Raw genomic sequence first — 24,029 nt, 5'->3', positions numbered from 1 at the left:
AGATATATGTGATGAGAAGGAAATTCTTCATCAACTGTAGATATATTTTTTTTTTAATAAATATCAAAATTGACCAGCAACTTTGTCCAAGTTTTCAATTTTTTGCCCAGTGTGTGTTTGACTTTGTCATCCCTGGTTTACATCGAAGCATATTCATGTGTGTGAATGGCCCAAAGTCCAAACCAAAATCGTATTGAGAATCTGGGATAAGACTTGAAAATTCCTGCTCATAGATGCCTCCATCCATGTCACTGAGCTACACATAGTTTGCAAAGAAGAATTAACATGTAACAAGTCTTCCATGTGATATTATTGCATGAAGAGCTAAAGCACTGTACATGTAATTTTACATTCGATCCACAAGGTGGTGCACAAGTCCTCTGAGCTATGACATCTGGTCTATCAGCTTCTGTGCTGAAGATTATACAGAGTTCCCTGGTGGTTCGCCGTGATCGTATAGTGGTTAGTACTCTGCGTTGTGGCCGCAGCAACCTCGGTTCGAATCCGAGTCACGGCAGGAGTCAAGTCTCCTAACACGGCAAACGGGCAAGTGTTTTTATTCAGTGTTTCTCCCTGATCACTATAAATCCAGATCCGAGTGCATTTTGTGTGAATTATATTCAATTGCACTGTTGTGTATAGCACATAGGAAGATAGAAGTGACAAGACTTAACTCTTTGACTGACACTTTTTTTTTTTTAAATCGAACATTGCTTTTTTTATGCTATTTCCATTGACTTTTTTTATTTTTGTACATTTTTTAATAATATAATAATAATAATTATAATTTAATAAAAATAATATTGTTTGTAACAATTAAATAATAAACAAATACATAAATAATTAATAATAATAATAAACAAATGCCTAAATAATAATAATAATAATAATAACAACAATAATAATAGTAATAATAATTATAATAATAATAATAATATTTTTACTAATATCCTCTATTCAAATGAGGAATGGCCAAAAAACATTAAAGTTTGTTTTTTTAAAGCATACTTCCATTATTTTAAAATTATTTTTACTAAATGAATGTGTTTCATTATTAAGTGTCATTATTTTTTGTTCTACTTTTATGCTTTCAAGTACAACAAGCTCTACAATAGACTGGAAGGGACACATGCTGGCTTATTGTCAGAGCATGTAAATGCAAGTTCTGCCTCTAGGGGTCACTGTATAATAGTAATTTCTAGCACTAGAGATGAAATAAAAACAGTTTCCATTTTTTATATGTAAATTGTAAAAAACTATATAATCTTGCATATGTCTAAGGTATTATTTTCTTGTAAATTTGAAAGAAAAAGAAAAACTAAAACAAAAGCTTCCCATCTGCCGTGTCAGGAGGCTTCTCTCCTGCCGTGACTCGGATTCGAACCGAGGTTGCTGCGGCCACAACACAGAGTACTAACCACTATACGATCACGGCGAACCACCAGGAAAGCATGGAGCATACTAATGGCTTTAAGAGTACAATCAAGGGGATTTTTACAGCCATTATACACTAAGGCTTTGTGCGCACTAGAAATGTGAAGTTTCTCAAGAAAATTTCTTGAGAAACTTCTGGGAGTGGAAGATTTCCGGACCTCCGGAAAAAATCCACACCAAATCCGCGGTAAATCCGCATGCGGATTTGCCGCGGATTACCTGCGAATTTGCCGCGATTTTCCCGCAGGTTGTTCCCTACAGATTTTGCAGGCTGTACTGCAGAAATCCGCAGGTACCTGCGGAAAAGAATTGCCATGCTCATTTTCTCAAGAAATTTTCTCAAGAAAATCTTCTCAAGGAAATTTCTTGAGAAAAATCCGCAGCGTGCGCAGAGCTATTTTTTTTTCTCATAATATTTGCTGGGAAATGTCTGCACAAAGATTGCAGACATTTCTCAAGAAATTTCCGCAGCAAATCCACGGGTAAATCCGCGGGTAAAATGGCCTAGTGCGCACATAGCCTTAGAAATGTTTTCTTTTCTCACTTGATTGTTTTTAAGCTTAGTGGGGATAGTGGGGTGGTAACGATGGCGCTAAATTCACTAGTACAATGTAATAGGGGAAAAAAAAATATATTATGATGAAAGTCACCGGGACAGGCCTTCCAATTCACTAGAAGTAGGGTAGAACTGCAGTGAAGCATGCTAACCCCAAAGAAGAGTATCATTTGAGCCGCAATAGAACATGCAAGGGTTGCTGTCACCACAACAAAGTGTACTGATCACTTTATGATCAAAGTGAGCCCCAAACGATATAAAACATGGGAAGTAATTACTAATTATAAATAATTTACAACTATACACATGTAAAAATAAACTGTAGTAAGTACCTCCTTACTCTGTTAAAATGTTCATGACAGTTACACTGTCAGCACTGCTTTTGCAAGAGTAACTTAAAGAGGAATGAGGGAAACCATGGAGCTAAATTCACTGACACACCTTAAAGCAGGGTTCCCCAACTCCAGTCCTCGAGGGCCACCAACAGTGCATGTTTTCAGGATTTCCTTAGCATTGCATGGGTGTTGGAATCATCAACTGTGCAGGTGATTAAATTATCACATGTGCAATACTAAGGAAATCCTGAAAACATGCACTGTTGGCGGCCCTTGAGGACTGGAATTGGGGACCCATGCCTTAAAGGGATTGTCCACTACTTCAACAATTCTTTTCATTCCACCATTAAAATAAAAAAGCTTATACTCAGCTTCCATGCTGTTACTGTTCCAGCAGTGCCAACACTCGCTTGTTACGTCATGTGAGCCCTGTGCCAAATCAGCACTGGCTTCACTGCCCCTGCCTTCAGATGTATCAAACATCAATAGGAAGTGAGGGGCCATCCATAGCTCTGACATCCTATTGATTTCTTATATGTTTGAAAGGAGGAGAGAGAAGTCAGCAGTGATGGGACATGGGGCTCACATTTTGGAACAACCTCATGTGAGCCTCGAGACAGCGAGTGTCAGGCACTGAAAGTGAATATATGTGTTTGAGAAGCGTTTGTCTAAGTATTGCACAACCCCTTTAATGAAAACAATATTTGTCACGAGGTACTCCTGTAATAATTAACAAACCTTTTAAAAGAAAGTTTTAAAGCTCTCAGGGCGGTCCCATTTAAATATAACCTGTAACTTAGAGGGATCCATCTTAAAACTAGAAGCAGGAATTATCTAAACCAAAAACGGAGGTTCCTAAACAGTGAAGACACACAATACCTGTTTGACATGTTTCATATTACACCCGAAATCCTGTGAATATATGAGAATGTCATCAAGGTAAATGATAACAAATTTTCCTAACAGGTGAGAAAACACATCGTTAACAAAATGCTGAAAAACCCGCAGGCGCGGTAGTAAGACCAAACTGCATCATCAAATTTTCAAAGTGCCACTCCGGCGTATTGAATGTCATCTTCCACTCATCCCCCTGTCTGACCCGGGTCAGATTATAGGCCTCCCTAAGATCAAGTTTAGAGAACCACTTAGCACTCTGATTAAATAGGTCTAGAATGAGAGGCATGGACTACAGATCATGAACCGCAATTTGGTTAAGCTTACGGAAGTCCAGACACGGTTGTAGATCACCATCCTTCTTAATAAAGAAGAAACCTGCAGCCACAGCAGACATGGATGGTCTAATGCAGAGGTAGGGAACCTCTGGCCCGTGGGCCATTTGCGGCCTGTAATGACTTTTTCTGTGTTCCCCGGGCACATTCCCAGGACTGTAGTGCTTAGGTGGTAGCCACACTTTTGTCGGATGCCAGCCATTTAAAGCCCAATGCGTGATGCGAGGATGCGCACGCAACCTGCGTGCACATACTATAGGGTCCTCATGGTGGCCTATGCCAGCATGTTTAGGGCTTACTTTGTGGGTGAGGTAAGCCTTGCAAGATACGCTGCGCTCCGATCCGACAGAAAAAGAGGAGCAGCAGTTTTACCGGCCTCCCTGCTGTACATGCCTACTGGACCTTTGCTGTGTGACTCCTCCCCCACAGGACTGTGAGTCTGCAACCCAGTGCTGTCCCCCCCCAGTGCTGTGTACCCCCTAGTACTGTGTTTACTCCCTAGTTCTGTGTGAATCTCTAGTGCTGTGTGTATCCCCCAGTGCTGTGTGCCCCCAAGTGCTGTGTCACCCCCACTGCTGTTCATGCCACCCTAGTGCTCTCTGTGCCCCCCCAGGTGATGCCTATGCTCCCTCAGAACTGTCCATGGGCCCCAGTGCTGTCCGCACCACCTAAGGACCATTTCAGATGTCAGTGATTCTGGTAAGTTTGTGCTTTTTTTTATATATACGTACAAGAATCACTGACATACGCAGACCCATTAAAATCAATGGGTCTGCTCACACATCAGTGACTTTTCACTGACCGTGTCTCCGTGCGGCGTACATGCGTGTCCGTGATTGCCACACAAAGACATGTCCATTTTTTTCTGACATCACTGATGTCCCACGGACCACGCAGTGGTGTGATCCATGAAACACCTACCAGAAAAACACTTAAAATAATAAACATTTTCAACTCACCTTTCCAGCGACGCTCTGTGCAGCCTCTGCTCTCTGCCGCTCCCTGCCCGGCTCATGAATATTCATGAATGCAGCCAGAGCCAATCTGGAAGTAGCTGAAGAGAGCGGTGGGCGGACGCTACAGAGCTGGAGACTTCAGCACCATGGACAGCAGGAACAGGACAGGTAAGCATACGTCCATGTGCAATCACGGATAACAGATCACGGATTGCACATGGACAACCCACATGTGCCATGAATCACGAAACATGGAGGGACATATGCGTGTTTTACACATTAGTGAAGAACGTCTGTGTTTTTCACTGACGTGTGAAACGGGCCTAATGCTGTCTGTGCCACCACCAGTGTTGCCCATGCCACGGTCAGTGCTGTCCATGTCCCCCAGTCCTGTCCATGCCCCCTTGTGCTGTCCATGCTCCCCAGTACTCTGTACCTCCCAGTGCTGTGTACCCACCAGTCATGTCTGTGCCACCTAGTGCTGTCCATACTGACACCTAGAGCTGTCTGTGCTGTCACCAGTGTCTTGTCCCCCATTCCTGTCTGTGCCCCCTATTGCTGTCTGTGCTGCCCATGCCACTGCCAGTGATGTCTGTGCTTTCCCAGTGCTATCCATGCCCCCAGTGATGTCTGTGCCCTAGCATCTCCTGTTATGTATATGCCCCAGCCTTTCCTGGGATGTATATGTCCTAGCCCCTCCTGTAATGTATATGCCCCCAGCCTTTCCTTTAATGTATATGCTCCAGTCCCTCCTGTGATGTATATGACCCAGCCCCTCCTATGATGTACATGCCCCAGCTTCTCCTGTGATGTACATGCCCCAGCCTCTCCTGTGATGTATATGCTGAAGCCTCTCCTGTGATGTATGGGCCTCACCTTTGATGTATATGCCTCTCCTCTAATATATATGCCCCCATCTTCTCTAACATACTATTTAAGGTGCAGCTTTGCCGCACATAACTCAGTCTTGATGGCAGCCAAAGGAGGATGGATGCGCACTGCACATGATCTGGATTCCCCTGGACTTTCTATCATGCACACTAAATTAATGTCGGGTGAAAGATTCCCAGCTTCAGTGAGGTATAGTAAGCATGACTGGAAGTCCCGGAGACTCTGGATCAAGCGCAGTGCGCAACTATCTTCCACTGGCCGCCATTAAGACAGGGGTGTGCTAACATGCTATGTGGGCCGGCTAGCCAAGTTAACTCATGCCCTTGTGACTAGTCCCTGGCCTCATTAGCATATAAGAAACTATATTTAGAAATACTTTTTCTAAAGATCTGTTTATTTATGCAAATGTATACAGGGACTGATAGGCAGGGATTACTAATATGCACCCAGAACTGCTCGCGGTTCTGGGTGCACATTGCACCTGACAGGTTCCCTTTAATACTAAGTAGTCACCTCCTTCATGGAATGGCAGTGTGTAAGTGGTTGCTACATCAGTGTTTTGCACCTGTGTTGCCTCCATCTTTATTAAGGGGTTCTTCTGCATCCTCTTTGTGCATTAGATTCTGTGGCCTGGGCAGGTAAACACTGTTGCCCTTTTGTTGCTGGGAATTATTGATGTATCGACTGTGTATTATAAATTTTATATTATTAGAATTCATTATGTAGCATGTAATTGGAAAGTAGTGAAAAATAGAGGCAATTTATCCAAAAGATGAAGTCTTGGGCAGTGTTATGCTAGACACTACGAGCAGTATGAGTAGAAGGGTAGTCAGACAAGCTGGGATCAAAGCCAAGAGCTAATGTAGAAGGTGCAGGCAGCAGACAGATGTAGTCAGGAAGAGGTCCGAGGTCAGAAGGCGGGAGGTAACGTTTAAGGTTTAGGGAGCAGACAGAGACTTGGTCAGGAAGAGGTCCGAGGTCAGAAGCAAAGATCAGAACACTTACACCAGACAGGAGCCAAGAGCACTCTGAGCTAACAGGAAGTATGACTGACGAGGTTCAGACAGAGCAAGTCCAGTAAAGAAACAGAGGAATCCCCGGGATTGAGGTGCATCTGTGAAGGTACCTCCCAAAACCAGCGTGGACCCTAGTGCTGAAAGACAACCTGTCAGCAAGTGCACAAGACACAGCAGAGCATTTTCAAAGGCAAAATGCTTCGCACAGTGGAGACGTGACAAAAGCATTCCAAATGCCAAATGCTCTACACGGTGAACCATGACAGGCAGTAAGGACATAGAAGGCTATGATAAACAGCAGCAGTAAGAATTAATTGCATAGAATATACAGTATGTTGTAGCAAATGACAGGTGTATGTAGACATTTACAGGGAATCTGTGTAAGAGAGTAGACCTACGTTTATGTACCCCTCTGAAGACCTCAATCCAGTGGCGTAACTAGAGTTTGATGGGCCCCAGTGCAAAGTTTGGACTGGGGCCCCTTCCTCCACCGACACTCGGGGTATGGGATAATGGCACCGACACTCGGGGTACAGGATAATGATGCTGACACTTGGCTCTTTCCCTCAGTACCCAGGTTTCCCATGATTTGAAATCCCTCTTTCTATCAGCACCCAGCTTTCCTATGTTCTGATATCCATCATGTCCTCGGCACTCAGCTTTCCAATGCTCTGCTATACATATTTCCGGAAGAGACTAGATGTGAGAAGGGCACCACCCTTTGGGATCTCCTGGCATACAGCAACGTCATAGACAAAAAAAAAAGAAAGAAAAAGAGTATGCCACAAAAGGGATCACCAAAAAAAATGTTTTTTTTTAGGAAATTGAAAAAACTTTATTATATCATAATTTTCCAAATAGTGGCTCAAGGGACAATTGAACACAGAGCACAAGGATTAATGTACAAAAGGGATACACACATTGAAACATTAAAAACATTTAAAACAAGTGCCCAAATAGGGTATAGTTACTGAACACGCTAACCCCAACATGAATGTCAACACCGTTATTGTGGCCTTAGCCTGAATAGTGCCCTGTGCAAAACTGCCCTTTGGTGCCCCCCTACTGATTTTTTTACCCAGTTTCCCAGGAAACAAACGAGGACAGGAGGCCATTTTTTTCTTATATCCTAATAAAATTGATCTCTTCAAATGTACAATAAACTCCAAATTTGTGCTGGAGAATCTGCACCTCAAATCCACCACGTTTGATCTCGTTCTTTTAGAGGTCTTCTGATTTGAACCATTTATGCCGTATCCCTGGATATTACATCATGGATGGTACATGCGGATCTCACCTATGGGGTGCACATGTATCTGGAGAATGAGGCGCTGCTGCTCTTCGTAGAGAGGTGATAAATATTCCTATACACTTAGTGCGGCGCAGGTCGTAGCCCCATTGGTGGGATCAGCATCTACTATACAATTCCTGAGGATAAACGTACAGAATGATGCCAGATAGTGCACGATAGAGCCGGCGGCTGATGCTGTGTGTACTCTGGACTAAAAAGTCCAAAGTACAAATGTTAAAGGGGAATGTGCGAAATTAGAAAAAAATCTCTGCTTTCTATGTAATAAAGTGTCCTCAGGTTGTATGCGTCACTGCCTCTCAGCTCCAATGACCTGAACAGACTGAGGTGCAGTACCACATACACACCATGAGGACGGGTGGTGCTGTGTATGTGTCACTGCCTCTCAGCTCCACTGACCTGAACAGACTGAGCTGCAGAACCACATACACACCATGAGGGAGGGGCTCTGTGTATGGAAGAACTATGGCATATATACTGTAACCCCTTTATTAATCAGTCTGGGCTCACACCAGCTGGCAATGCTGCAAATAATTTTGTTGGAAAATTTGTAAGATAAATCCACGCTGAATCATGTGATATTCTGCAGAATTTCATAATACACACCTCAGCTGCTGCAGAACCTCATCATACACATCTAAGTTGCTGCAGAACCTCATCATACACACCTTCTATGCTGCAGAACCTCATCATACACACCTTCTATGCTGCAGATCCTCATCATACACATCTTCTATGCTGCAGAATCTCATCATACACATCTCAGTTGCTGCAGCACCTCATCATACACACCTTCTATGCTGCAGAACCTCATTATACACATCTCAGCTGCTGCAGATCCTAATAATACAACTCAGCTGCTGCAGAACCCCATAATACACATCTGAGCTACTGCAGAACTGCATAATACACCTCAGCTGCTGCAGAAACCCATAATACACATCTGAGCTGCTGCAGAACCGCATAATACACCTCAGCTGCTGCAGAACCGCATAATACACCTCAGCTGCTGCAGAACACCATAATACACATCTCAGCTGCTGCAGAACCCCATAATACTCATCTCAGCTGCTGCAGAACCCCATAATACACATCTCAGCTACTGCAGAACCCCATAATACTCATCTCAGCTGCTGCAGAATCCCATAATACACATCTCAGCTACTGCAGAAACCGATAATACTCCTCTCAGCTGCTGCAGATCCTCATAATATACCTCAGCTGCTGGCGATGCATTACATTGATAGAATAGTCTTCATACCTACACTAAACCATTATATGTGATGTGCAGATGGCAGTGACGCCATGTCACGTATGAGACTAAAATGCTAAGTTCTCTGAAAGCTGATTCCTCCTGCACAATCCCCGGGTGTAAGGAATCAGACACTGACTCTATTATTGCAGTCGTGTATATTTTACTCTGATGCTGCCGCGTTTCAGATAAAACACATTTAATATCTGGCCGGGGACGATGCCACCAGGATGACGAGCCCAGGAGGCGGGTCCCCGACGGCTTCTCCCTGCTCTGCTGCCCTGGACTGACCAGTGTCTCCCCTGTGTGACATTCTGCACATTAGCCGCATCCCCAAAGTATATAATATATGGCTAGGATTTCACTTGCCAGTCTGAGTGGTCATGTGATCGCTCACCAGTGATTTGCAGACTCGGGGTCATCTGCAGAATGACGTCTCCTCCTGCTTCTCTCATTGTTAAAATGTTCAATTTGAGAGAAACAGGAGGAGACATCATTCTGCAGATGACCACACATTGTAAATCGCATGTGAGTGAACAGAGGATGACCACTCAAATCAGCAAGTGAAATCCTAACAGAGCACATAGTACACACCTTTAGGATATGGCAGGTCAATATTCAGAATTACATTACATTACACGTGACAGGTACAGGGCATATGTAGGGTGTATAATTATATATATATATATATATATATATATATATATATATATATATATATGTATTACCCCCTACACATGCTCTGCAGCCACTCTGGGCGCAGCTGTGGGGCCCACTGGCATCACGTCACAGGCTCCCCCTGATGTCATTACACCTATCCAGGGCCCACAGCTGCAGAGCAAGGGCGAAACAGGGAGCCAGTGGCCGTCTGCTCCTAAATGGTGTTCAACCATGATTCCGAGGAAATAGCAATGGCCGCCATCACCCACACGCCCAGTCATTTTGCCACTGCATAAATTAGACCATATACATGACACACATACAGTAAATACTATATAAAGGATAGATAGATGCAGGGTCGGACTAGGTTGTCTGGGGTCCACAGGAGTTATATCTAATAGCCACACTACAACTATATGCAAATACCTGCAGGAGCCCCCACACAGCCTCCTACGCACAGCAGGAGCCCCCACACAGCCTCCTGCACGCAGCAGGAGCCCCCACACAGCCTCCTACGCGCAGCAGGAACCCCCACAAAGACTCCTATACTAAGAAGTGGCCTCCACACAGCCTACTATGCACAGCAGGAGCCCCCACACAGCCTCCTACGCACAGCAGGAGCCCCCACACAACCTCCTACTCGCAGCAGGAGCCCCCGCACAGCCTCCTACGCACAGCAGGAGCCCCCGCACAGCCTCCTATGCGCAGCAGGAGCCCCCGCACAGCCTCCTATGCGCAGCAGGAGCCCCCACACAGCCTCCTATGCGCAGCAATATCCCCCACACAGCCTCCTATGCGCAGCAGGAGCCTCCACACAGCCTCCTACGCGCAGCAGGAGCCCCCGCACAGCCTCTTATGCGCAGCAGGAGCCCCCACACAGCCTCTTATGCGCAGCAGGAGCCCCTGCACAGCCTCTTATGCGCAGCAGGAGCCCCCACACAGCCTCCTACACGCAGCAGGAGCCCCCACACAGCCTCCTACGCACAGCAGGAGCCCCCACACAGCAGTAAAAACGCAGTGCTGGGACCGGAGGAGACAGGAGATTTACGGCTTCTTACCTCTCTGCGGCGCCCCCCCTGAAGCATGGCCGTCGGCGCCCTGTGCGACCGCACAAGTCGCACATGCCTAAAGCCGGCCATGGTGGCATACTCTTTTTCTTTCTATATTTGGCTATACATATTTCCCTCAACACTCAGTTTTCCCATATAAGAGCATGGGAAAGCTTGGTACTGAGAGAAGATGTATAGCAGAGCATTGGAAATCTGGGTGCTGAGGAAAGGAGCCTTTTTCCCTGAGCACAAAAAATTACCAGCCCATGCTTGTGTCTTTGTCACCCCCCCTTGTATATAGTTCTCCAAATACAATAATGGCTCCCACATAGCCTTCCATATAGTAGAAATTGGTCCAATATAACCCTTCTTATATTAGAATGCACCCCCATAATCCTCAATGTATTATAATGTTTTTCCCATAGTCCTCCATGAATACAGTAGCCCTTATAACCCTCCAATTATTAAATGCAACTCCCATAGTCCTCCATGCATTATAATTCAACTCATAGAACCTCATATATATATATATACTGCACCACATAGTCCTCCATATATTATAATGCACCCCCATAGTCCATGTAAAGGTAGCTCCCATAGTCCTCGATATATTATAATACAGCCTCCATAGTCCTATATGTATTATAATGCAGCCCCATAGAACTTCATATTGCATTATCCAGCCACATAGTCCTCCATGTATAATGCACCCCTATAGTCCATGTACAAGGTGTCCTTCATATTATATTATACAGCCCTATAGACCTCCACGTGTAGTGCAAACCCATAGACCTCCATGTGTAGTGCAGCCACATATACCTCCATGTGTAATGTGGTGCCCTGGACTAGCCAGGTCATCACAGGGACTACAACACGACACCCCCACCCCGAGATAGGCACATCAGCCAGACACCAAATCCTTGTTGCCTCCCTCCAGGGGCTGATGTCCACACCAGGTGGGGTGGAGCCAGGCGGTTGGCCCCACCCACCGAGGAGTTCACAGTCCTGGAGGCGGGAAAAGGAAGTTAGGAAGGTCAAAGTGAGAGGAGTGAAGTAGTAGTAGAGGAGCAAACTGACTGTGTCTGGGTACGTGGCCCGGGCACCGAGAGCAAGGTTGGCAGATGGTGGTGGCCGTCTGCAGGAGAGGCAGATTAACGCGGAACCGTAGGACCGAGGACGGGCGGTGGCCCGCTGGTACCGAACCGGGGAGCGAAGTGAAGCCAGCACAAACCGGCAGGGCCTGCGGACCCCAACCAGGCTTGGAGTCGCCGTTAAACAGGTCAAATCCGTTAGTGACCGGAACCCCAGGGGTTTCCAAACAGCCAAGACCCGATTGAAGGCAACCGTCCAACCAGCACAAGGGAAATACAGCTACCGCCACAGCTAGAGTTCCCAGGGCCAGAGCCTGCGGGCAAAAGGGCTCCTCCAGCCCATATACACGCTGGGGAGCGGGTTACCCGTGGGAAGCCATCGGGACCGAAGATACACAAAAGGTGCAGGGAAAGGCAGCCACCACCAACCGTCCGGGAGAAACCACAGCAGCCGGCTGCGGGACCCGTCCCTCCAGCCGTTTGTTTTACCAGAGACTTTGCATCCATTTGTGGCTGAGTGAGTACTACCGTGCCGTCCGGCACCGCGCTGCGCAGTCCAAGCGACCCTGCACCTTGCCCGACCCTGCCTCCCCGTCACCTCACCGGGCCCCGGGACCACCAACCCCCCTACCCACGGAGGGGAGATAAACATCCCAGCTGCTCCCTGCCATAGCTCCCGGGATCCCCGTCAACAGCAGCGGTGGTGCCCCAACCTCACCACAAACCGTGGGTGGCGTCACGGACCAAATCCCCCAAACCACACAGCCCCCTTTCACTCATGGGCGAGGAGCGCCGCTCGAGTCCCCGGATCCGGCCCACCGCTCGAGCCACCGAGCAGCAGCGGCAGCAGCAGCACCGGACCCGAGCGTGGTGAGCGCAGCGCCCTCCCCGCCCACGACATGTAATGCAACCCCATAGACCTCCATGTGTAATGCAGGTCCCATAGACCTCAATATGTAATGTAGGCCCCATAGTCCTCCATGCATAATGTAGCCCCATAGACCTCTATGTGTAATGCAGCCTCAAAGACCTCTATGTGTAATGAAACCCCATATAACCTCCATGTGTAATGCAGCCCCATAGTTCTCCATGTGTAATGCAGGCTCCATAGTCCTCTATGTATAATACAGCCCCATAGACCTCCATGTATAATGCTGCCCCATAGATCTTTATGTAAAATGCAGCGCCCATAGGTTGCTGGCTACTGTGTACTCACTGATTAAAAAAACAAACAATAAGGCCTCACCTCTTCTTGTTCTCCCGCTGCTCCGTCCTCACCTCTCTCCTTGTTGCCCTGCAGGTTCCGGTCAGTGTCCTCTCACTCTGCGCTCTGCGTTCTGCAGTCTGAGCCCGGGCTGCAGTCGCACAGTGGTGACATCACCGCCCTCGGCTGCACTGTGACGTTGAGAACGGGCACAGGGGGAGAATGGTGGAGCATGGAGTGGAGTGCTCCGCTCCATGCTTTACCATTGGTCTGTGTAATGACAGGTGAGGGGGGCCCGATGCTGTCACCGCTGAACAGCGCAGCTCCTCTCTCATAGAGAGCTCCTCTCAGGCCTAAGCCACATGGCATGAAAATCGGTGCGAGTGGAGTGCGATAAAAAAAATCGCATTGCACTCGGACCAGTATTAGCCTATGTGTCAGCACCCATGAGCGATTATTTTCTCAGCCCTAATCAGACTGAGAAAACAATCGCAGCATGCTGCGACTGTAATGCGATTCTGTTTTCTCTTGCACCCATTCAAGTCTATGGGGCGAGGGAAAAATCGCACTGCACTCACGGTACACCGGTATACCGCGAGTGCAGAGCGAGAATGACAATAGCTGGCTACGGAGGAGAGAGGGAGATAAATCCCTTCCTCCCCTCCTCAGCACCGGCCCTCCCCTCCACAGCACCGGCCCGCCCCTCGTCAGTGGCGGCAAGATGGCATGATCGCACGATCGGACCTCAGTTGCAGGGACACTCGCATGACACTCGGCTCTGTTGTACTGCCAGCGTGAGCCGAGTGTCATGTGAGGGGATCGCAGTAATCCCCGTGTGGCCCTAGCCTCATAGAGAGGAGCTGGTCGCTGATCTGCAGGCCGGGCCCCTAAGCCTGCAGGCCCGGTTGCGATGGCAACCCCTGCAACTGCGGTAGTTATGTCGCGGGCGGAGGAGGGGACGCTGCGCTCACCCACTGCTCGGGTCCGGCTGCTCTGCTGCTGCTGCTTGGTGGTGGCTCGAGCGGTGGGCCGGGTCCCGGGGACTCGAGCGGCATTCCTCGCCCGTGAGTGAAAGGGGGGTGGTTTGGGTTTAGGGATATTGTCCGTGACGCCACCCACGGTTGTGGTGAGATTGTTGACACCACCGCTGCTCTGGACGGGGATCCCGGGAGCGATGACAGGGAGCAGCTTGGATGTTGATTCTCCCCTCCGTGGGTAGGGGGGGTTGGTTGTCCCGGGGCCCGGTGAGGGGTAGGGATGTAGGCAGGCGGGTTACGGGGCCTGGCGAGGTGCAGGGTCGCGGGGGCAGCGCTGTGCCGCACGGCACGGTGGTACTCACTCAGCCAATGACGAATGCAAAGTCTCCGGTAAAACAAACGGCTGGATGGATGGGTCCCACAGACGGCTGCGGTGTTTCTCCTCCCGGCAAGTTGATGGTGACTGCCTTTCCCTGCACCTGTGTAATGTGTGCGGTTCCAATGGGTTCCCACCGGTAACCCGCTCCCCAGCTTGGATGGAGGCTGAGGGAGCCCCTTTTGCCCGCAGGCTCTGGCCCTGGGAACTGTAACCTTGGCAGTGACTGTGTTTCCCTTTACGGTTTGAGCTGTCGCCTTCAATCGGGTCTTGACTGCTGGGAAACCCCGGAGGTTCCCTTCGCTAACGGATTTGACAATTTCAACGGCGACTCCTAGCCTTGTCGGGGTCCGTAAGCCCTGCCGGATGGTGCTGGCTTCTCTTTGTTCACCGGTCCGGTACCGCCGGGCCACCGCCCGTCCACGGTCCTTACGGCTCACTCTAATCAGCCTCTCCTGCAGACGGTCACCACCGTCTGCCAACCTTGCTGTACCGTCTGGGCCACACACCCGGACCGCCTTCAGTCTGCTCCTCTACCACTTTTACTTCCTCTCACTTCCACTTCAAACTCTCACTAACTAACTGCCTCCTTTTCCCGCCTCCAGGACTGTGAACTCCTCGGTGGGCGGGACCAACCGCCTGGCCCACCCCTTGGTGTGGACATCAGCCCCTGGAGGAAGGCAACAAGGATTTTGTGTTTGGCTTCGGTGTGCCTAACCGGGGTGTGGGGTGTGTTGGTGTTGTTCTGTGACGACCTGGCTTGTCCAGGGCGCCACAGTTACACCCCCCCCTGCATCAATCGTTTTATGATAAATGTGTGATGTGCCTTTTATGCTGTTATTGTAACACGTCAGAGAATCCCTCATGGACGCAGTTCTGACTATGGTCGCAACTGGTCACTGTTCTCCTGTTCTCTTCTGTATAGTACTAAGTGAAAGTTTAGGTGTTTTTAACAACAGACAGCAGGGAAAGGGACAGTTATCCATGGGGTGGAGTAAGGGGATATATGGGAGGAAGTAGTTTCCGGTTTAATTGTTTTTGTGTAGTGGAAGCAAGAGTGAGATGTAGTAAGGAAGGTGGAAGAGTACAAAAGGCTCGGGATGCAGATGTAACTCTTCAGATGCTGACTGAGCAAAAGGGAACTTCTACCAGGCAAGCTTTGTGAAAAAGTGCGGATACATTGTGAGGTCAGTGGAAAAGGGGACCTTAGTGAAGAAGGCACACACTGCTGAAGGACAGTGGCACGGGGACAGTAACTGTAAGAACAGTCCTTGGAAAGTAGCATAGCAGTGCCAAAGATATAGCCACAGCGAAACATGTGGATCCATGTGATTGTATATCGGTAGGATGCAGACAAACCAACCTCCTCCTCACTCCCTGGCAGTCTCTGTAGAAGAGAATAAGATCATGCCTGTAAGCCTCCTAGAAGACCCGGTCTATGTTGAAGTGGAGAATGGATGATGTGTTACTTGCTATATCCTGTACTTGAGGATACCTGAATACAAAGAAATTGAAGTTTTTAAAATCTGGTTTAAACCCTTTAATGTAAACTAAAGACACAGCAGTATCGCTGACAACAGAGGACAAGATAGAGATCTCTGACCTCGCGGTATCGGTGCAAGTGGGATACGCTACCACACTCACATCACCCTTTTCTGTCACGTGCCAGGCCGAGCAAAACGAAGCCCTTATCCATGACTTTCGTCATGGGATGTTGACAATCTGTCAGTAGGATAAACTTTCTTAAGCCAACATTATAGGCATAAAAGTCAAAGGAAGCTGAATAAAATAATACCTTGATATCTGCGATCTGTTGTCTCATTTTAGAGAAATCCAAATTTTTCTTATATGTAAATTAGCCATTAAGATCTATGCGTCATACATTGATCTCCCTTAGAATATGCCTCCAGAGATTATTTTAAATGAAAGCTGGTGTAATCAATGTGATATGTAATCGGGGCTGGCGTTAACAACCAGCACACCTGAGCAAGTGCTGCAGCCCTAGAGTGCCAGGGGGGGCCCACTCGTGGTCAGCAGGAGCAGGTCACTATATTTTCTGCAGCCCCGGGCAGATTTCCGGGAACCGCAGACAGTGCTTTGGTAAGCAGCCATATTCTTCTGGTTGCCAGTCCTTTAAACCCGCCAAGCATGTGCCTGCAGCATTCACTGCTGTATGCTGTGTGCACAAGCATTGCAGGCCAGGGTGCATCTGTGGACAGAGCTAGTGAGCAATGCACTTCTGTCCCACAGATGAAGAGGAGTGGCTGTCTGCCCTCAATGTCCTCCAGTGTTGCCTGCATGTGCTCTCAGCTTCCCCCAGCATGTGAATGTGACGCCCTGGACTAGTCAGGTCGTCCCAGGTAGTCCCATGCACACACACCCCCTCTCCTTAGAAAGGTGACAGCAGCCAAACTACAAACCTTTATCACCACCCTCATTGATGTTAACACCAGGGGGGCGAAGCCAGGCAGTTGGCTCCGCCCACCGAGGAGTTCATAGGCCCGGAGGCGGGAAAACAGTCTAGATTAGTCTTGACAGTGGAGTGAGGAGAATCAAGTTCAAGGGCAGACCTGTGCTCAGGCCTGCCAAAGTCTACACTAGGTGTCTGGGTTGGAGCCCAGTCACCTTTGGCAAAGAGGCAGCCGGTGGTGGCCGCCTGCAGGAGGTGGGATTACAGCCGGTGGAACCGTAGGGACCGGGGACGGGCGGTGGCCCGCCGGTACCGAACCGGGGAACCGTTTGGAAACCGGAGCATCAGGAGGGGTACTCAGACCCAGTATGAGGCCCAGAAACAACTAGGCTAAGTCAAATCAACTGATTGAGGACTGGACTTTAGGAACTTTCCCACACAAGACCCGACTGAAGACAACAGCCCAACCATTAGGGTAAAGCCACCGCCAAGGCATAGAGACCCAAGGGCCAACGTCTGCAGGCAAACAGGGCTCTCCTGACACATAGCAAGCCGGGGAGCGGACTACCGTTGCTTAGGCATAAGAGTCACAACGTTTACACTAAAGAGGTGCAGGAAAAAGGCGGAAACCACCAACCTGTTAAATGGAAGCTGCAGCCGGCTGCGGGCACCGTTCACCATCTTGTTTGGTTTATCAGAGACTCCAGCATATTTTCTCATAGTGAGTACAACAGTGCCTTTGGGCCACGCACTGCGCCGCACCGCACTGACATCCCAGCTCGCATCCATCAACTCGCCTCAACACCTCCCTCGGGCCCTGGACCACCATCCCCCTACCCATGGAGGGGGTCAACACCAAGCTGCACAACACCGTCCCCGGGGGCCTAGTCAACGGCAGCGGTGGTGTCCATCCATTCACCACAACCCGTGGGTGGCGTCACGAACTTAAATCCCTTACAAAGCACCGCGGCTCCGGCTGTGGACCTCCCCACCAAAGTCCCTATGTGTAGCGCCAACCCCCTTTCAGAGCGACGTGACCCCCGGGTCCATGGAAGAGCTCGAGCCACCCACCTACGAGCACGGATCCGAGCGGCTCGGCGGCCGGCCGAGCCCCGGGGCGGTACATAAATGCCCCCCAAGCCTCAGCCTCCCCCAGCATGTGTATGCCTCCAAGACCCAGCATCCCCCAGTATGTGTGTACCCTCACTGTTCCCAGTAACGTATATGCCCCTCAGCATCCCCAGTAATGTCTATACCCCTCAGCATTCCCAGTAATGTGTATGCCCTCCACTAGCCCCAGTTATGTGTATACCCTCCACTAGTCCCAGTATTGTGTATGCCCCCCACTGGCCCGAGTGACATGTATGCCCCCACTGGCCTGAGTAATGTGTATTCCCCCCACTGGCCCAGCAATGTGTGTGCCCTCCACTGGCCCTAGTAATGTGTATGACCCTCAGAGCCTCAGTAATGTATATGCAGCTCAGCATCCCCAGTAATGTGTCTGCCCCTTTGCGTCCCCAGTATGTGTATGCCCCCCCACTGGCCCCAATATATGTATGCCTCCCACTGACCCCAGTAACTTGTATGCCCCCAGCAACAAGTATGCTCCCCCAGTGATGTATATGCCTCCCCAACAATGTGTATGCCCCCCAGGGACCCCAGTAATGTGTATGCCCCTCCAGTGCTGTCTTTGCCCCCAGTGATGTCTATGCCCCTAGTCTCCACTGTGATATATTTGTCCCAGACCCTCCTGGGATGTATATAAGCAGTCTCAGTGTGCACTGTGTGGCCATGTCTGCTAGCAAGTGACACTGCCTGGCACGCACACAAACAGAATTAAAGGTGCAATGCCGGCCTGGCAGCGTCACCACTAGCAGACACATCATAGTGCCCTGTGCGTGGCCATGTCTATTAGTGATGGCCATCATGCAGCATGCCTTGCACAGCCACATGCCCAGGAGCAGCTGGGCGGAAGATAAGTGTGGGAGGTGAGTGAGGCTGGTGCCGGCCTCTCCATATTAAAAATATCTCCAATGTGTCTGTGCGTGTGCATGTATCATGTGTGTCTATGTATGTCAGTGTATATATTGATTTCTGTTGATATGTATTTTTGCAAATCTGTCTTTACGTATGCCTGTATGCATACATACTTGTGTATGTGCATATCTGCATGTGCATGGTGCCCACTGAAACTCTTTAGCCACAAAAACCTGGAGCCGGCCCTGTATGTAGCGATTAGAGTTGAGCGCGGTTCGTGGTTCGAGGTTCGCCAGTTCGCGGTTCGAGTGATTTTGGGGGCTGTTCTAGATCGAACTAGAACTCGAGCTTTTTGCTAAAGCTCGATAGTTCTAGTTACGTTCGAGAACGGTTCTAGCAGCAAAAAGACCAGCTAATTACTAGCTGGCTTTCCGCTGTAATAGTGTAAGTCACTCTGTGACTCACACTATTATGAAATTTCAGCGTATAGTGTGCGGGAACAGCGCGTTCAGATCACTGCTGCTGCGATCGCCATTTTTTTTTTTCTGATCTTCCTTCCCTCCCTAAGTGCGCGTGTAGTGGGGCGGGCCAGCATGTCAGCCAATCCTAGACACACAGACAGCTAAGTGGACTTTTGCCAGACAAGCAAGAGCATGTGTTATACGCTGTCCATGTCACATGCCCTTGCATTATAAAAACGGCCATTTTCCCGTCTGGACGCCATTATCTGCCTTCTGCGTCTGGGTGTCAGTCACCACTGGTGCAGATCCTGTCTCCGATACTGCTGTGTACGCTCTACACACAGCGCTATATAGAATAGGGATAGAAGTTTCTATCAGTCCTTGTAAGGGCTAATTCCAGCAGGCTCAGAGCCATAGGTGACAGTCAGGTCCGTGGAAAGAGGTTTTAACAGCTACAGATAAGAGCGTCTGTGTAGCTAAGGTCAGGGAGTTCCTTGCTGCATTTCACGATTAGGAGGGATAGAAAGTGAGGCTTCCTTCCCTGTCCACTGACCCACAACCGGCCACTGTACCCTCCTGCCCTTTGTACACTCAAGCTCATTGTTACTAAGCCATTATACTAGCAAACACTGAGGAAACTTAGTGGCATCCTAAAAGTGGCAGTTGGACTTCCATTAGTGTCCCACTGGTGCAAATCTATTTACAGCACCTCTGCATTGCACACTCAAGCTCATTGTTACTAAGCCATTACACTAGCAAACACTGAGGAAACTTAGTGGCATCCAAAAAGTGGCTGTTGTACTCCATTTGTGCCCCACTGTTGCCAAGCTATTTCTAGCACCTCTGCATTGCACCCTCCTGCTCTGTTTTTAATAAGCTATAATAATAGGAAAAAATGCTGACAGTTAGTGGCATCCAAAAAGTGGCTGTTGTACTCCATTTGTGCCCCACTGGTCCCAAGCTATTTCTAGTACCTCTGTATTGCACCCTCCTGCTCTGTTTTTAATAAGCTATAATAATAGCAAAAAATGCTGCCAGTTAGTGGCATCCAAAAAGTAGCTGTTGTACTCCATTTGTGCCCCACTGGTGCCAAGCTATTTCTAGCACCTCTGCATTGCACCCTCCTGCTCTGTTTTTAATAAGCTATAATAATAGCAAAAAATGCTGCCAGTTAGTGGCATCCAAAAAGTAGCTGTTGTACTCCATTTGTGCCCCACTGGTGCCAAGCTATTTCTAGCACCTCTGCATTGCACCCTCCTGCTCTGTTTTTAATAAGATATAATAATAGCAAAAAATGCTGCCAGTTAGTGGCATCCAAAAAGTGGCTGTTGTACTCCATTTGTGCCCCACTGGTGCCAAGCTATTTCTAGCACCTCTGCATTGCACCCTCCTGCTCTGTTTTTAATAAGCTATAATAATAGCAAAAAATGCAGCCAGTTAGTGGCATCCAAAAAGTAGCTGTTGTACTCCATTTGTGCCCCACTGGTGCCAAGCTATTTCTAGCACCTCTGCATTGCACCCTCATGCACATTTTGCTACGCTATTTTTATAGAAAACTCAGGGAATTCCTTGCTGCATTTCATCATTAGGAGGGATAGAAAGTGAGGCTTCCTTTACTGTCCTGGTACACACAGAACACGGCCACTGTACCCACCTGCCCACTTTTTCCACGCTATTTAATTTGCCCAAAGAGCTGTCACTTTTTCTGCCATCCTAAAATTGTCTGGAATACTAAGTTATTGTTCCTTTGCTGCCAAGCAAGGTGCAACATATGTGCATTCTACACTCCTTTCCATTTGTGAAACACAATAATTAACTGCAGGTAGTCCAGCCAATCTTTCACGAAGGTGCAGGCGTGGATATAATGTTTCCTTCAGCCAATGGGGGTTCTCTCGATATCTGACAGTTCAACAATACCATCTGTTTGCACTTAAAAAACAAGTGACGACCTGCCAATCACACTCCCGCTTACGGGTAACGGGGTGGAAGTTCATTATGAAAAAGCATGTGTGACTGCTGTCCCCACAGTCACAGAGGATGAAGAGCATGCAGATGCACGTGATGGGGCAGGCGGTGGTTGCACAGCCCCGCTAGGCCGCATTGTAGCACAGTGAAATTACCTGTGCGAATTATGCTTCATTTTAAGTCTTGTATTTGGTGGGATCCACAGTATGCAGCAAAACCACGCAACATGAAAAGTACTGTTTGCAGTTGGGTTCATAAATGTTGTTTCACTTTCCCAAAACAAACAATAAGAACCATGCATTAAATAGAAATAATAGAACAATCTATTCAGTTGCCTATTGCTTGCTAAGCCCTTTGCGTAGCAGCAGTAATTGTTTGTGTGTGTATGCAAAGACAACTTACTAGTGGCGCATCACAAGAGCTTCCCAGTTATCTACCTAAACATAGACAAAACACATCACCCACCCTGAATACCCTTGTTAGCTGAAGCCTCACAGATAAGGCAGATGATAACAGTGTGAATGCAAACCACACAGCTCTGCAACACAGTCATGTAAATCTTGAAAAGCAACATTCAATGCAAACATGTGTTGCTGTCCCTCTATGATTTAAACTGTACGTGACAATTTGACAGTGCAGAGGCAGCAAGTGTGATTGTCTATATAGTCGTCCTACCCAGAACAGATATGTGTTTTCATAATAAAACAAAGTGTTGCGTGTACGCATTACTGTCTGGGCACAGCCTACCGTACCCGGGTACTGTGATGTCCAGTTGCCATAAATACAGACTTTACGCTCCTATCATGGTTAACAGTATAGAGAGCACCGGAAGAATGTTGGTCTGTGGCACAGAATGCTGCTCACTGGCGTTACGGTACTCCTCACCAAACTCCAAAATGACTCCCCTCACAATTGAACGAAGTGTTTCCGCAGTTGCTCCTTCCTGTGTGCCGATTTACCCCAGCCGCAGCCTAACTCCAGTGTTTCGCAAACTGAGTATGCTCTGCCTGACTGTGTCATTCCTGAGGCAAAGTCTTAATTTTGGGCTACAGCGCATGCTCGTTTGGACTGTGCCTTAGTCATTCTGCGACCTGCGGCTCAACACACTTACACAGGGCCCTGGGGCTTGACTCACTCTCGGGAGGCCACTAAAACTAACTGCACACAACATCAGCCCCAGGTGTCCCCTTACACTGCAGTGGCGGTCCCCACTGACCGCAATACCGAGAGTGGAGTCACGAAAATACATATAATGAAGCAACCTAAGTGTGACCAGACTCTTCCTCCACGTGGAGTCCCTGAAGGTAATGCACCAACACAACACCTGTGGAGCTTCATACTGACTGAGAAAAGCCTCTTTGCACAGGTACTTGCACTCAGTGCCGGGTCTAAGTCCTGTGTTGTGCCTAGACAGCATGCTGAAGCAGATAGTCTTTTTTTCAGAAACTGTATTTCATGCTACTGAGCATGCTCAGGCACTTACTGCATCAGAGGCAAGGTCGGGTAATGAACTCTTTGTCCCTGCCCCTGATGTGGGGGGCCCATATAGACCACAGGGCATCAGGTGTCCTGACAATTTGGCCAGGCCACTCCCAACAGGCTTGCAGAGGCCCACCCCTATGACTTGTCACCTCATTGTTGTTGGTCAGACGATGACTGTTGAGGTGCTTTGGTTGTGGCAGCCATGAGGTCATCATTCAAGTGGCGGTTCAAAATAGGACGCTAGTTATGCCACTCATGACGTGTCACTCTGCTTTTGTCTCCAGGAGGTGCATTGTGGTCCACCCTGGTTTGGGGCGGACCCAGGTTATAAAAGGGGCTGGAGCCAACAAGAAGGTGCCTGCCCAGTCTTCTATTATGCTCCGAAGGAGCACACCTCCATGTGTTGAACACATTGCGGCTTTAGGCCAGAGGTAGGCAAGGATAGGTCATCGATGCAGGCCGCAACCACAGTTGGTAACGCAGAACATTTAAGAACAGCTCCTGTCCTACCAGTCCTGCTAGTGCAGCCCAGTGGCATAAACAGGCCTGCTGCTGCTGATGCGCCTGCTTCCACAGGTGTGTCCCCTACGCACACGGACAGCGTAACCAATGGCCCCTGTGTTGTTAACAGGGAGTTCCGGGGCTGGGTGGTCGTGTGGACCCTGTCATGCTAACAGGGCTCCCAGTCTCCAGATCCGAGTGGCGTCTAACTCGGGTCAGGCTACTATTTGTTTGAGAGTCAACCTGCTCTGTATCCTCCACCTAACCTTCCAGTTGCCAACCTCTCCTTTTCCATCTGGGAGCACGGTGGACACCGAATGGCGATTGGGATATCTACCTTTCTCTTTCTTTTCTTCTTAATATTTTTTATATAGCGGTAACATAGTATATACCACCTTATCCAAATCTGCCAGTCCCACCATACCAGATGTTGTTTCTTCAGCAAATGTTAATGTTGCTTAACAACCAAACCCACAGACACAAACTTTTTTACCCTTTCAAACACACCTTTTCCCCTTTCCACCAGCATCTGTCCTTTTTCAACTCAGTTTATATATGACCAAAAATGCAACTCTGCAGAGACACCATACTCAACGCCGTCTCAGCACAGCAGCCAGCCCTCGGTCCCTCAGATGTGGACAAGTAAGACCATTTCCTCCTATCGATGAAAAAGCATTGAGATTCACTTTGTGCACCACTGGTGTTTAGTGGAAAAGCAGATGTAAGATTGCATAACACCTTCTGCTGATACTCCTGCATACGTGCGTCCCTTTCTATGGCAGGAGTTATTTCGCAAAATTTTGTGTTGTACCAGGGATCTAACAGTGTGGCAACCCAGTAGTCAGCATGACTTGGAATTCGTACAATCCGAGGGTCATGTTGTAGGTAGTGCAGCAAG

General features: G+C 48.5%; 1 protein-coding gene and 2 non-coding genes across 5 annotated transcripts in view; 1 reads left to right on the top strand and 2 right to left on the bottom strand.

The window, feature by feature from the left end:
- Nucleotides 1-24,029, bottom strand: part of NFIB (nuclear factor I B) — a 545,046-nt gene that overhangs the window by 369,668 nt on the left and 151,349 nt on the right. The window lies entirely within an intron of this gene.
- On the top strand, nucleotides 446-517 carry TRNAH-GUG (transfer RNA histidin (anticodon GUG)). The gene has a single exon. It is a non-coding gene; the product is annotated as a tRNA-His (tRNA).
- TRNAH-GUG (transfer RNA histidin (anticodon GUG)) lies at nucleotides 1,364-1,435 on the bottom strand. The gene has a single exon. It is a non-coding gene; the product is annotated as a tRNA-His (tRNA).

Source organism: Anomaloglossus baeobatrachus, chromosome 1 (assembly GCF_048569485.1).
Source record: "Anomaloglossus baeobatrachus isolate aAnoBae1 chromosome 1, aAnoBae1.hap1, whole genome shotgun sequence".
NCBI lineage: Eukaryota > Metazoa > Chordata > Amphibia > Anura > Aromobatidae > Anomaloglossus > Anomaloglossus baeobatrachus.
Note: the sequence above shows the minus strand (reverse complement) of the source record. Positions and strands in the feature narration are given on the sequence as shown.